We start from the raw sequence: 14,797 nt of genomic DNA, 5'->3' as shown, positions 1-14,797 counted from the left end.
CGTCATTTAAAAATGGTCCCGTATCGGCCGCAATCAAATATAGCGGAACGGGTCAACAGAAATATAGTGAAAATTATCCGTAGTTATGTTAAAAATTTTCATAAAAGCTGGGATAACTATGTCAATGAATTTGCTTTCGCCCTTAGGACCGCAAAACATGATACAACGGGCAAAACTCCTGCTGAGTTATTTCTAGGCAGAAAGATTATAACACCGTTAGATAAACTATTTTATGTGCAACAAAGAGCCCCACAATTTAAAATGGGTGATATAGAAAAACTAATAAAAGAAGCAAAAAAGAATACGGAAGTAGCACAAAGAAAACAGAAATTATATTATGACTTGAAACGACGGGGAGTAATTTATAAAGTAGGGGATGAAGTTTTAAAAATTAAGCATTCACTTTCTTCAGCACCAGAAGATAAAACTGCCAAATTTTTTCCACGATTTGAAGGACCATATGTTATAGAAAAAATAACTCACGCTGTTGTAGTGTTAAAGGCCAGAAATGGTGAAACCTGTTTCGCAAATATTGATCAAATTAAGCCCTACTTCGATCGTAATAAAATGCAAATCTTTTCAGATCTTTTGCAGGATCCGGCACGGCAGACACCGCAGGTACAAGTTCCAGAGGTGGGAAAACGACAAGTACAAGGGCAAGCCAATGAGAGACAGAAGCAAGTGAAAAGAAAATTGCCCCGCGGAAAAATTGAAGGTAAAAAGAAAAAGAAGTCGTTCCACCGTCCAGAAAACAGAGTTCACGAACACCCCCAGAATGAAGAAGGGAGAAGGACGACGTATGTGAAGAGGACCAGGAGAAATGACGGCAACTATAACCCGGCTTTAAAACGGAAGATCGACTCATCCGACAGAACGCTCCGCAGCAAAAGTCGCCGAACTGCGGAAGGGCCATCATCGGCGGAGGAAAAAGTACAAGAAAAATTTGAACGGCCAACAACGAGGTCCAAGCAGGATCACGACAGAAGTTTCCCGGTTCCACCAAGACCAGCTGCCTTTAAACGGCCAAGACCACAAGCAGAGGAGAAAAGGAAAGTATTCAAGGGTGGCCGTACTGGTGAGAAAAGGAAGCTTCCAGAGGAAAGCACTGAAGGGCGAGCCCGTACACGAAGGAGGATAAACCAAGCTACTATCGACAGTACCTTTAAAGACTGGGCCCAGAAAAGGATGTCCGAATATTACAAAGATAAGTAAAATTTTATGTTACTTTGCAAACTTAAGTTAATCTTTCATTCTTACTGCAAGTGGCAGATTTCAGGAAGTTTTACCTCATGCGAGGTCTACCTTTATCGCCAAAAGGGCGAGAAATGAGTTGTGACCGATTTTCTTATTATGTTTTTAAATTACTCGTGCGTAAAACTAAAGTTGATGTATAATAGCGTTGTGTAAAGACTTAAATCTTGAAAAAAGTTATTGTATAAATTTTATTTAAAACATTCTAGCAAGAAAGAAGTTTTAGTCTGAAAGACTTTTTGAAATGTAGTATTATTTCAATGTAGAAAGAATTGGCACTTGCTTTGAAAAGAATAGAAGTTAACAATGTACTACTAATGTATGTTTTCAAATGTGTAAAATTAACGGCATGTTGATATGTTCTTATAGACAGTGTGAACTGTTATTTTAAATGTTAAGAAATACCGTGATATGGTAAAAGTGAAAGTAATGTTAAAAATTTGTTATTCGTGTGACTGTAAAGACTAAATCATGGCGAATATGTGGTAAAGGTTGAATGATGTAGTTAGGCTCTCTGACGCTACACTTTAGAGTTAGCCACTTTTAGAATAGTACCTCAGGGTTTAGAGTTGAAAGTAGGGTGTGTTAAGAGGTCTCGTTATGTTGAATTTTAACACGTTAGTGTTTTGATTGTAGGAGGAAGTGTGGCACACGTAGACAGAAACACATTCGTGTTTGGTGTTCTTTTACAACACATGTCAGAGAGCACGGGGAGAGATAATTAAAATAGTCATGAATGAAATAAGAATGTTAAGAGAAGTATATTCTATATGTTATTTGCAATGTCATTGTGTAACATTTCATTAAACTAGTTTTCCTTCCAGATCTCTGGAAGGAACCAGAATTGAATAAAGCTCCTGTTTAGATGCAGTACAGATGAAAAAAAAAAAAAAAGATTGTTGTAGATCCTGGGAGCTGCTATTGTAACAAATTTCTTTCTTTTAAATTTTCTAGTTTCTAACGAAGTTATGATTGTAAAAGGTTGGCCTCGCGTTATATTCTAGAGCTAAAAGTTTTCAACAAGGTCGTTTTAGACCTCAGTTTCAAACTAATTTAACTCTGGCGGGAAGTATGTAAGGATCTTAAGTTTTACTAACGTTTATTTTATTTTAAATCTTTACTATCACTTCTTATTTTCTACTTCCGGCCAGAATTATAAGCGTTAAGGATTTTATGCAAAGTTTGCCTGGCGAACGCCAAGTATTTAAGTGTGGCCTTTTTGCCAAGCGAAAGAGAGGAAGCAGTGAGTTCGAAGCAGGCCGCTTACCTTAGAAGTTACGCAGTTGCTATTTGCCTTCCAGGCCAGAGGTTTTAATCCTCTTGATAAATTAAACGTATTGTAGTGTTCACAGTCTCTGTGCTACATACGCTTCCTGTTATTATAAGGCCAATCTTCCACGTGTATTATTCTAAAGTTAAATTAGAGTTTAGTTTTATTTTGATATCTTTTACGTTAGACCCCGAGTGGAGGGTCATTGTATTCCGAAGTACGGAAGTCATTGTATATAAAGAAAAATAAAGGGTTTTGTATACCCTCCGTCTGTATCCTGTCTACTTACTACAATTAGTGAACATAGCTTTAGTAAGCTCTCTTTTCTTAGTCAGGTCCTTGTATGTTCCCGAAAAAGGTTAGAAGAAACATTGAACCTGATAACTTTAGTATTGCCTTCATCAGGATTTATGCAAGAAAATATGATCCAAAGTAATCCTACTTTAAATATACTTTATTCTGCTACTAAAGTATTCCTACTTTAAAACTCAAAGCAAAATTATAATCCTTTAAAATTGCCTCCCAAGATCACGCTGAGGTTTCGTAGCCTTCTGGGAGAGAAAATAAGTCACCATCCGTTATCTAAAAATACCCAAGAGAAATGCCGATACCTTCCATAAATTTAGAAAGGTCTTACAGTACAATATACATGATATTTGAAGAAACGTTCAATATAACGCATCAAAAGATCTTCCATTTATTAAAAATTTCTAGCTCATGTAATCTCTTTCAAACCAGTGCTGGAATTGACTGGTTTGTAACCACAAATACTTTTTCCCCTCTCAGTGGCCGAACTCCCCAGTCTTTGAGCGATGTCATCACCGAAAATGCTGCTCATAGTGCAGCCCAGAAGAGCAACTGGAGACTGCCTGATACTACACGCGCGGGAAGAGAGAAGAGACACATACATAGCTGCCGAAGGAGAATCGAACACATATCGTTGGATTTGGACTAGCAAATCAGCCACCCTTAAACACTATACTGTTCAAGGCGATACCTCAAGTATGATTTGAAAATACATGATACAATGTTTATTTAATTTAGAACTTATTATTCGTATTTTATACTACGTGTATGATAAATTCAGTTTTTTTTTTAATTGTTAAGGTAAATCGTACACCACGAATTTTCCTCCCCCGACCGCCTCACAAATTATACCATCTTTTAGGCTATAAATTACTGCTATAATAATAAGGCCAAAAGGCATTGTTAAGTTAACTTTTATAGCAATGGATAAAAAAGAGTTTATATAAGGAATATGACTACAATTTCTTACTGATATTTATTGCCCGACCCTTTCATATGCTGTACAAAGATACCAAACTGCAGTTAAATGACTTAATAAAGCCCATTTTAATTATCAAAAAGGAAAAGAATGGACTCTAAAGAAATTTGAATGAGGTGAAATGGTGAAAACGATGCACGAAGTCAAAAGAATAATTACAAAAACTAAGAGTAATTTACTGAAAGCATTATTGGTAACAGCAAAGACGTAAATGGGAAAATATGAGCGAAACACTAAAATAAATGATAAAGTTCTTATTTACAGCGTAGCGTTATCAAATTTATGTACACAAAGAACGTACGCTTAGCATGTTCTCTTTAAGTACCTGTTGGACTATTCACGGGAATCCCTTTTAAGTTTTATAATGTTGCTACTCTAGAAATAAACACAAATGTTTAGAATTCCTTCCGTTTATTGTATTTAAAGTAGACTGATGGTGCTTATTCTTTCTATTAATACTATTTCACAGCTCTAGAAAAAAAAAGATTTATCTTTATTTTAATATTATCCGTATTAAAGTCATCGGAAAATGTTTAATCATAATAATGATCTTCGAGTTAATTTAAAGTGCAAAGGAAAAAATTATATGTATACTCTTTAAATTCTTGGGTTAAAGAAGAATTCTTTATCTACTCATGATTTCCGGTTACTCTAATGTACCAAAATAATAACTTAAATATGTGTATAGAAATTTCTGAACTAATGTAATAGCAACAACAGCTTTTAAATATTTGGCATTATACTAATTCCGAAGTCAAACAACAAAAATCAGTTTTATATAATTATATACTTTTGAAAATATAACGCTGATTTTTGTTGTTTGACTTCGGTATTAGTATTTATTCGGCGTGTTAATTGTGTCTTAATTTGGCATCATATTACAATAAAGCATTAAAATAGCCAAGAGCTGGGAAAAAAAGATGCAAGAAATTAACTTATGCATTTTAATCATAGGAAATTCAAAAGATAAATTTAATATAACGATAAAATTCAAAATCGCAAAAGACGTTTGTATTACAAATAATTGTTGCTGTTACACTTATACTCACTTGTCTGACAGTAACACCAGCCCAAGCCCACGAAATTCCTCGTGGCAAGGAGCGCAAATTTACGTCTGTCGTTGGCAACAGTCTTGAACACCATACAGGTGACAGTGCAATTTAACTAAGTCCCCCCCCATATTGATGGAGAGCACCCAGGGGGAACGGGTCTTCCTACCCCTCTCCCTTTCCGCCAAACCACACGAGAAGACTTTTGGCTCGCCGCATATTTAGAATATCGCCATGTCGCACCGACACTATACATATACAAACATCCACGCCTTCTCCGGGATTCGAACCCGAGCACTTAGGCACGGCACTCAGCGATGTCAACCACTATACCTGTTGGTCGACACAAATACTTTATATCCTCCAGCTTGGGATATCGGTGTGGTAGGCTGGTAGTCCTGGTGGATTGTACAACATCGGCAAGTAACAATCAAGTGGACTAGATTGCATAATGTCAGTAAGCAAAAGCCGTTCGCTTGAAAATTGATGTACGGAAAAGAGGATAGAATAGTTATTAAACTTTTGGGTATTTGAGGTATTTTGGGGTACTTTAAGGACTGCAGGTATTTGTCGGAGGGAAAAGAGGTTGTAATGAAATCAACTTGAAAACAAGGCTTCAGTTGTTTCTACGTTTCCCTGAATACATTTAAAAAGAAGGACAATTATAAAAATTCCACATTCTTTCTATGCATCATTCTATAATCATGAGGAAATAATGTTAAGATTGGTCTTCAGTTCTGTCGTCTAGCCGCAGAGTTTCAAGGTCGTTGTGAACGAAAGATTCCATCATCGTCTCTGCTCAAATAAACATCGCTTCATGGCAGAGTATTTTTATTCGTTATTTAACACAATTGTGATGATGAAAACACAGAAATTCTGGCAACTTCAGCGACTAAAGGAAGTGACAGCTGGATTTTCTTGTTTCTTATTTCAGTAAAATACCATGTGGATCCCCAGAAAACAAAATACTTTTAAAGAAAATGGAATATAGCTTATAACAGTCAAAAATAATATCCGCTTTCACTGACCTTCATGCATTTTTAATTAAAAACAAGAAAAAAAGTTTTACGTGGGTACTAGAGATCATATCTGTTTCTAATGATGTAGTTCGCTTCCATTTTGTGGCCTAAACTTTTACGCAATTAAAACATCTGCATACCAAGGACACAGTTAAATCACAGATGTGTTATCTGAGGGTTCATATCAACAATCAGTATGCCGCTCATCTTTGTTGAAACTGTTGTGAAAAAAAGTAAACATCGATTTCCGCAGCCATCCACATCTTTTAAATTATGCACCAGTTTGACCCAAATTTAAGCATTTCAGCTCAATATGCATATGCTAACCTTCTATATATTCTTGGCCTTCGGAACGGCTTTGATAGTTTTGTCCCTGGTAGCAGTAACGTCCAGGCTCAATCAAAACTCATTTCTTCGTTGTTTGACCTGGTTTTTCTCTTTCTTACGGACGTAATTTCGCGGAGTCTCTTTGATACATATTTCAACAATCCGTTCGTTGACTTGTACTTCTTCTTCACCGCCACGCGATAAATCATTGTCTATTAAAAGTCGTCATATCGTATAAAATGGTCGCACCGTCTGATCTGAGTAATTGCAGGAAGCTGCTTTTTAACACAATCATGGAGACGGATTGACTGAGATCTTTGATAAGAAATCACAATATAGGTCATCAAAAAAACTAAAACAATTGAAGGCACTCATATAATAGGGCACTGAAATTTTTATTTTTCATTTCAAGAATTCATTTCGCAATGTAATTATTTTGATTTAAATTCTTCCGTTAAAAGTGAGCTAGAATCCTTTAGTTCACGCAATACTTTCCCTTAATTTCAGAGAGTTATTTTCAAAAACGTTTCAGTTTCAAATGGCTTTTAATTAAAAAAGTGATTTCACGAACTGCACGTTTTTTATACCTATATTCCTAAAATGCGAATGAAAATTAGTTTTCAGATAGCGTAATAGATAATGAAAATTTCAGATAGCGTAATAAAATGAAAAAATGTTCTTCCTTTCAAAAATTCATTGATTCAGAATATTCATTGATCACTACTTTGATTTCGGTTGAAACAGACTTCCAGGAGAAAACATTATGTAATTAATTTCGTCCCCAAAATGAATAATATACTTCAATTTCAACTGCTAATATACTCGCTAACAAGAAATTCATTTTCACAGTTTTAACTGAATGCAAATTACAGCTTGTTTAGAAATTTACTTCTTCCAATACTTGTCATTGCAGCATATTTTTCTTTTAAATATTAAAACGAAATCTCGAACCAAACTAATTATTCGTATGATATAATTTAAAGAAATTTGGCATTCATAAAGCACGATTTTAAGATCATGATAGCTTTATGGTTTGAAACAAAAAGTATGATTCATTTTATAAGATGTTTTGATAGAAAACAGGTCTTATTGCGAAGCGATACTCATAAGTTGCACCGAATGTAAGGAAAACAAAAACATCGACTACAGAATTATTCCCAAGCTGATATATAAGGTAATAAATTTCATTTCTCTGTGAGGGTAAAGCTCGGTTCACTGAGAGTTCAAACTGGGAACCAATGAGCAGCAATAAATTCTTTAGAACATCTCAGCTTCTAGCAGGTTAGTATTGCCAGAGACGGTTCGTTATAATCCACATATCCCTCTATTCCCTTCTCAAATAAATCATAAAAAATCTAACTATAAACCAATACTGGCCATTAATTGAATTTGGTGCCAAGACTGTATTGGAATTCTTAACGTTGGGTTAATGTTTCACATATTTTATCTCTGCAGACATGACGTCACTTCACAAATAAAACTCCTGTCAGACCAGCTGAGTAGAAATGCCGGAATCATGCCAGGAACGTGTCATCTTTACGAAGGATGCATTACATTATGGGTACATTTCTCTTTTCCGTTCGAAAAAATATTAAAAATCTATCACCTTTAATGAATCACATAGGTTATTAAATAAACGAACTTTAATCCATTGGTCTAGTACTTATCACTGATTACCCATATTCAAACGAATTCTGCTAAATTACAATAAGAAGTAAAATAATTATTTCATTGTCCCACGCAAATAATCTCGATATTTAAGTGATTAGTGGGGCCGGCTAACACTGAAAATTCTGATTAAAGGGATTTAGAATATACTCATTTCAATCATGGGGTGCCTGTACTGATCTTCTTCGTCATTGCTTGCCCGTTTTGGGAGAGGGTAATTTGCGCCCCTGCTGCCATCTCTGATTGTGGTATCCGTTTCTCAGGCTTCCTCTTAGGAATCAAACCCTAAGGCTGGAATTCCAGTAAAGGCGTAGTTGATTTTTCATGTTTCTCGCTTTGGAAGCCTTACGAGTCTCTACAGTCGCGCCCTAGTTAAAAATGTGATCGATAACTCGTCACCCCCCGGATTTGGTCGCCCTTTTAATGGAAGAGAATATAAGAAATTATAGCCTCTTCCTATGCATGCTCTCGTTGAGTAAACAATAAGTACATATAGCCAGCTATAGAATATATGCGATTCGAATCTTCGGAAGGGCGTAGTTGACTTTGTCTAATGTAATGCGTCTTTACACAGTAACTCAAGTCATATAATCTCTATAAGTTTAATCATGTATTCAGTGCCAAATGGAAAAGATTGCTGAGCACGAGTAATTCGGCAGGGTGAACAAGCTACTAGTTACGGAATAATCTTTGCGGCTTTCTCCATCTAAACCCATTTCTAAATATGAGTTATATTCCCTCACGAAGGCCTCCCTACCCATAGGTTGATAAGCCTCGTATGTTTCACCATATGCAAAAAAAAAAAAAAAAAAAAAAAAAAAAAAAATCTTTGTATATTATTCAGTTTTGAACAACTCGAATGTCTGTAGATCTCTTGTGGAAATTATCTGTGTTGTTTTACTGTTCAGCGTTACCTATTGGTTTTAATTATATAGCAATGAACTGCTAATGAATTTCTGTCATTATTATTATTATTATTATTATTATTATTATTATTATGTTCTTTTTACCTGAAAGGAACAGCGTTTCCCCTGCTCAATAAAAATAATTTGTTTCTAAACAAATGTCAGGAGTTTAACCATGAAAACAAGTATTTTTGACTATGTAAAAGGCCTATAATCTTCGATAAGAATAATTATTGCCGTACTTTATTCGAAAAAGATAGAGAATCACATGTTTTAGAAAAATATTTCCTAATTTGGGATACATTGCAATTACAAATATTGGGGAGAACTAATCATACGTGCACACTCTATTTCAGTGGAGTCAAGCACGTTCATATAGTATTTACTTTCAATTTTCTTTTCAAAAACGCGTATTTAAAATCCAAACTGTACACTTTCATAATCCGTTCTAGGATAATAAAAGGAACAGAAACCACTAAATACTGGTTGTTCGGATTTGTCTTCGAATTCCGTGCTTGGGAAACTGGTTACAAAGTCTTGTCTTCATTCTCTCTTTACAATTGGGTATATGGCCAAGATACAACAATGTATAATCTTACCTCAACGATATGGTTATACTTACAAAAAGGATTTGAAACATTGTTAAGACGTGGATAAAGTTTGAAGTACATGCATTTCACTTATTTATTTAACTAAGAAATAATACCTTTTGGAAAGTCCTCCATGAAAGCCACATTTCTCCAGGTGCATACCTTGGGTTGGCTTCGTCATAATCCAAATTGTACACTTTGACAACATCCTCCACGAAAGCAACTTTTAGAAGATATATGACTTGGCTTGTTTTGCTACAATCTAATTAGGAACGTACCTACCCACATAACATTTCCTTACACTCTTGCCAAAAAAACATATCTTTAGTCTTTTAGCGTTGGGCATACAGTCAAGTTACGGTGAGTGTTACAAGTTACAGTGTCATACTCGTGAATAAACAGCTTATCTTAAAGATCTAGTTATAGTTATAAAGACATTTACAACATGGACAAAGTTTGAGGTACTTACCTTGGATTTATTTTATTTTATGCTACTGCTAAATTTCGAAGCAATACCTGAAAGTTACTAGACGAAAAATGGTTGGAATGCGATATCAAATGAGATACAATTTTGCAATAATATATGCTGTACAATGAGACGAATAAAAACACAATTTCGAATAATAATGCACTAATAATTTATAGAAAATGATGGGTATACATTAATTATTCTCCTATCTATTTCAGATATTAGCAACTTTTAAAATAATTTTCTATGTAAGCTAGAAACTTGCATGCACTTATATGTCTTTTAGGCAAAAGATAACGTAATTAGCCTGAAAGTCATAGTTAACTATAGTCCATTGTAAATTAGGAAGTCACAAAGATGAGGCAAAACTTTTCAATTAGAAGATGGTAACCTTTTATATTCAAAATTGCTCAGGTTCAAGGTACCACTTGCGAAAAACTCCAGCTGTTCGTGGAATTTATTTCAAACTTTCACCTACGATGGCGAAAGCTAACTTAGAAGGATGAAAATTCATTAATACACAACGCATGTCTACATTTGATAAATTTTGATACTCATGACATAATCTTTCCATTTATTACATAATAAATTCGTCTAATATTCAATGTAAATTCACGTTGAAGTAAGTAACAATACTTAATTTCAGTTAATAAATTGTATTACGTGACACAAGCCCATGAGTGACCTCAATGCACATGCACGAAATCAATTGTTATTAATAAAGTTATATTCCAAAAAAAAGAGGAAGTCATGAATTCAGTGATCACCTGGCCCCTACGAAACGCCAGGAATATTAATTGACTTAGCTCTCGTGAATAAACAGGTTTCAAGCGTTTCCAACGCCTGCATAAAGTTGATTTGAATTCAAGGTCATTGTCAAGTTGGGTAAGCTTTTGTAAACCAAATACGTAATTAAAAATTTCTGAGAATAATTTTACCATTCTTTAAGATTAAGGAGGCAATAAGAGATTGAAAAATAAGATTAAAATCTTTTGATAACCGTGTTTATGGTAGTGAAATGCGAATTGCAATCAAAATCGGTCGCAAACGGTCAAACAGCTACAGGTGACGCTGCAGATTTAAATTTCACATGTATTTATATTGTCTTGCAAGTAATGAGTTCACAAATTTTAAACCCTGCATTAAAAACATATAGATATAGTCTAACAATCTCCAACGCGAAGTTAATTGGGATAGAATTTAAGCTTTCTTTAAAATGCTGAATCCCGGTTTTTATCAAAAGATATAGCAATGGTTTTCACCAACGTGAAATTCACACCATTTGAGCAAGGGCTCTCAAGTGGACGGAATTTCCCAGTCTCGGGAAGGGACTGGTAAAAGAAGAATAGCTTAACGTCAGATTAATAGATTAGTAGATTCAAACTGGCACAAAAAAATAATAACAAAAAGCAGCTAAGCTGTGTATGAAGTCATAGGACCCAAAAATGGCTGAAGTTAACTTTAGATATCATGTATGTGAAGTGAAATCAATAGGAACGTATACTTAATTATATATCTTGCTTATAATAATAATTCAGTATTAATCAGTAAATAAGGCTTTCATATTTGTTAAAGATAATAAATCTGAAATTTATTCTAATAACCATTGAAAAACTATGCATTTCCCATGCGTGCAATACCTAATTTCAGTTAATGCGTGCAATACTTAATTTCAGTAATTTATAATGTCGATGGCTAGCATGTCCAGCTGGCAAACTGGAAGATTCAAAGAAAGGGCACAGTTGATTTATCCTGCTACCTGGTGTTGATTAACCGTCTTTACAGTGGCGCCCGATTTAAATGTTGTGGAAGATAACTCCTAACTGCCAGGATTTAAATTTCCTTCCAGTCATTATTAACGTGGGGAGGAGTGTAAGGAATTTTCGCATTTCTCTTGTGCGTTGACGTGGTGCAAGTAATTAGCACAACCAGATGATGATTTGAAAATACGTAGGTCGACTCCCAACGATACCACTCTTGATTTTTCATTTTATTTGGCTTCGAATAAACTAATAGTCTCTACACCTTTATTGCATATTTATAGAACAGAATATACACAAAATAGAAATTTTAATTTTATTTATTAGTACAATGCCTAGTTTTAGCTATTGAATTTGAATATATGTAATAAATTTTTGTTTCAGCTATTATTTGATTTAAATAAAATAAAATATAAAAAACATAAGGGGGATAATGACATTCTGATATGATATGAAAAATTGAAAGTTCAGAAGCCCTGAACTAGAGGGAAGAAAGAAGGATCGATTATCAAGTCATTTTATCTCATTTATTATGCGCTTATTTTTCGAATATTTTAATAATATGAAAAAAATAAAATATATCACACATAGAATGTTAAGCTAGTATTATAGATACGCTTCCCCTTTTTAATATATTTCAGGCCTCATTCCAGGCGTTCAGAAGATTTAAACGCAGTGCCATTCCATTAAACTCGTTAAGCGGGGCTCTTTCGTATTTTCTCGCATGTGTTCGAGGCTATGACGTACGTAAATGGGAAGGTTGTAACGTTGCGCGCCTCCAACTTGCACGCAACCAAGAGGTGACTGTGAAAACTGGATAAAACACAGAGTCTTGTAAAGGGTTAAGTCCCTTTTTATTCAACGTAAAAATTACAATTGCGTGCTCTTGACGCTCACAGACTGCGCCAACTCGGCGGTCAAATAAAAATAATAACCTGAAAAGAAACTAAAGACAAGACTCTAACTACGAGGCTCTCTAAAATAACTAACTCACCGCGTTTTACAATACCGCTGCTAATTCAGCAGACTTGAAGCTCACTTGAACGATTAACACTACTTCCCGCCAAGCACATAGGCCGAAACGCGGGGTTCTTCAATTTCTCGCTAACTACCTCCGCGCTCGTGACGTAAGAGTATCCCAATCCGAACTCGTTTCCTTGCTATTTAAATCATAATACTTCCGCTGATAATTTGAATCCTTGCGCGTTCTACTAAAATTTACATATTCTGGCATTGGCAGTTCCAGGGGAAAGTAAGGCTTGACAGGAAAGATAGTTTAAACTTAAAATAAATGTTAGTTAAAATAAATATAAACCCTACAAGGTGATAACAAAATACTCAAAAGCTGTTAAGAAGCTTTTCATGAAAGATGTTCTTTCACCTAAAATATGTTATATGTCCGATATAAATTGCATTAATTTCTGGTAAAAATCAGCCATAGTTTGGGGTTAATGAAAAACTCTGCGTATTAAATGAGAAAAATATCGGTTCCTTGTTTTCCTCCCAAAGATCTAATTTATGGCAATGCCAAACAGAAGTTGAATTTTCACAATAATTAGTTCTTCTTATGCGCTTCATATTGGATCAAATCTTTTTATTCATTCTTGCAGTAGAAGATTTTCTTACATATGAAAGTTTATCAGAAAAAGTTTGTAAGAGCTTTTTAGAATGAGTCTCTAAAGTTCTCCATCCAGTTTATTAAACAATACGTGTTTTAAGTGGTTTGCCCTTTCCATTCCACTTTTTCTGAATTATATCCCTCATTCCAAAACTATAATTAACGGATAGTTAGTTGTAAAAATGAAGAGCGTGGTTAAGACAGCTGTTCATAAGAGCTGTTCTGAGCTGAGAGAATGAGCGTCTTTATTTCAAGCGGCTACATCGGTACTTTGCGTGGAAGCTTCCTGGCAGCTAAATTAATGCGTGATAAAACGATGCTAATTCAGAAGTCAAACAACAAAAATCAGCGTTATATTTACAAAATTTTCACAGGACTAGTTTCGATGGTTTTACCGAACCACCATCCTCAGCTGCAAAACCGAAAATGAACAAGATAGGAAATAATGATTAGATAAGATAAGAAAGCCTGGACAAGAATAAGCAAGTGGCGCCATCTGTTGGTGAAACCAGAACTAAAACATAATTTCACAAACCTGTAAACCCTCGATTCCAAAGATTTTGGCTCCTATTGAAAAAGCTTTCAAGTTCAGTAGAGTTTCAGATTCACAGAAAGAAATGATTAGGCATCTTATCGCTCATAATGTGAAATTCAATAATAAATCTTTGAAACCAAATCTAACTGCGAGAGAAATAGCTACAATGCGCGAAATTCATTCTAACCCGGATATTATCATTTCAAAGGCCGACAAAGGTGGCCAGATAGTCGTCATGGATAAGAACACTTACATCGATGGTGTCACTAAACTCTTAAACGAAGAACCATATAATCCGATCCCTAAAGATCCTTCACCTTCGGACTTGTCAAAAAAAAAAAAAAAAAAAACTGCGATCAAATCTTTGCAAATCATTTCAAGCAACTTAACACATTCGCTTATCCCATCTTTGCGAATTGTGCCAGATTATATGCTCTTCCCAAAATTCATAAAAGTGGTATTCCTTTCCGCCCTATTGTATCAAATTTAGGTACTGCCTCGTATCCATTAGCTAAATATTTAGTTTCTAGATTTTCAACTTTATTAGACAATAACATTTACACCATACAAAATTCAATAGAGTTTGTAAAAAAGGTTAAAAACATTTCTCCTAGTAATTTACTCATGGTTTCTTTTGATGTAAAATCATTATTCACCAATGTCCCAGTGGAGGGTGCATTAAGATGTCTAGAAACCAGACTTCGCGAATTTCATTTCTCTTGCATCGAAATTGATGAGCTAATTTCTCTCACTCAACTCTGTTTGAAACAAACACATTTTCTTTTCCAAAATAAACATTACAAGCAAACTGAGGGATTAGCCATGGGAAGCACCCTCAGTCCCATCCTGGCTGATATCTACATGCATTATTATGAATCAAAATTTTTTGAAACTTTAAACTTCCCAGTAAGGTTCCGCTACGTAGACGATACTTCTACCCTGTTTGAAGGTAATAAAGATGATTTAAATAAAGTTCTTTCAACAAGGAATTCTATTGATCCTGCTATTCAGTTCACTTTTGAACTTGAGACTTGCAATTCTCTTCCGTTTC

Source organism: Stegodyphus dumicola, chromosome X2 (assembly GCF_044657685.1).
Source record: "Stegodyphus dumicola isolate Sdum_Otavi_A_Nest chromosome X2, ASM4465768v1".
NCBI classification, from domain to species: Eukaryota; Metazoa; Arthropoda; class Arachnida; order Araneae; family Eresidae; genus Stegodyphus; species Stegodyphus dumicola.
Note: the sequence above shows the minus strand (reverse complement) of the source record.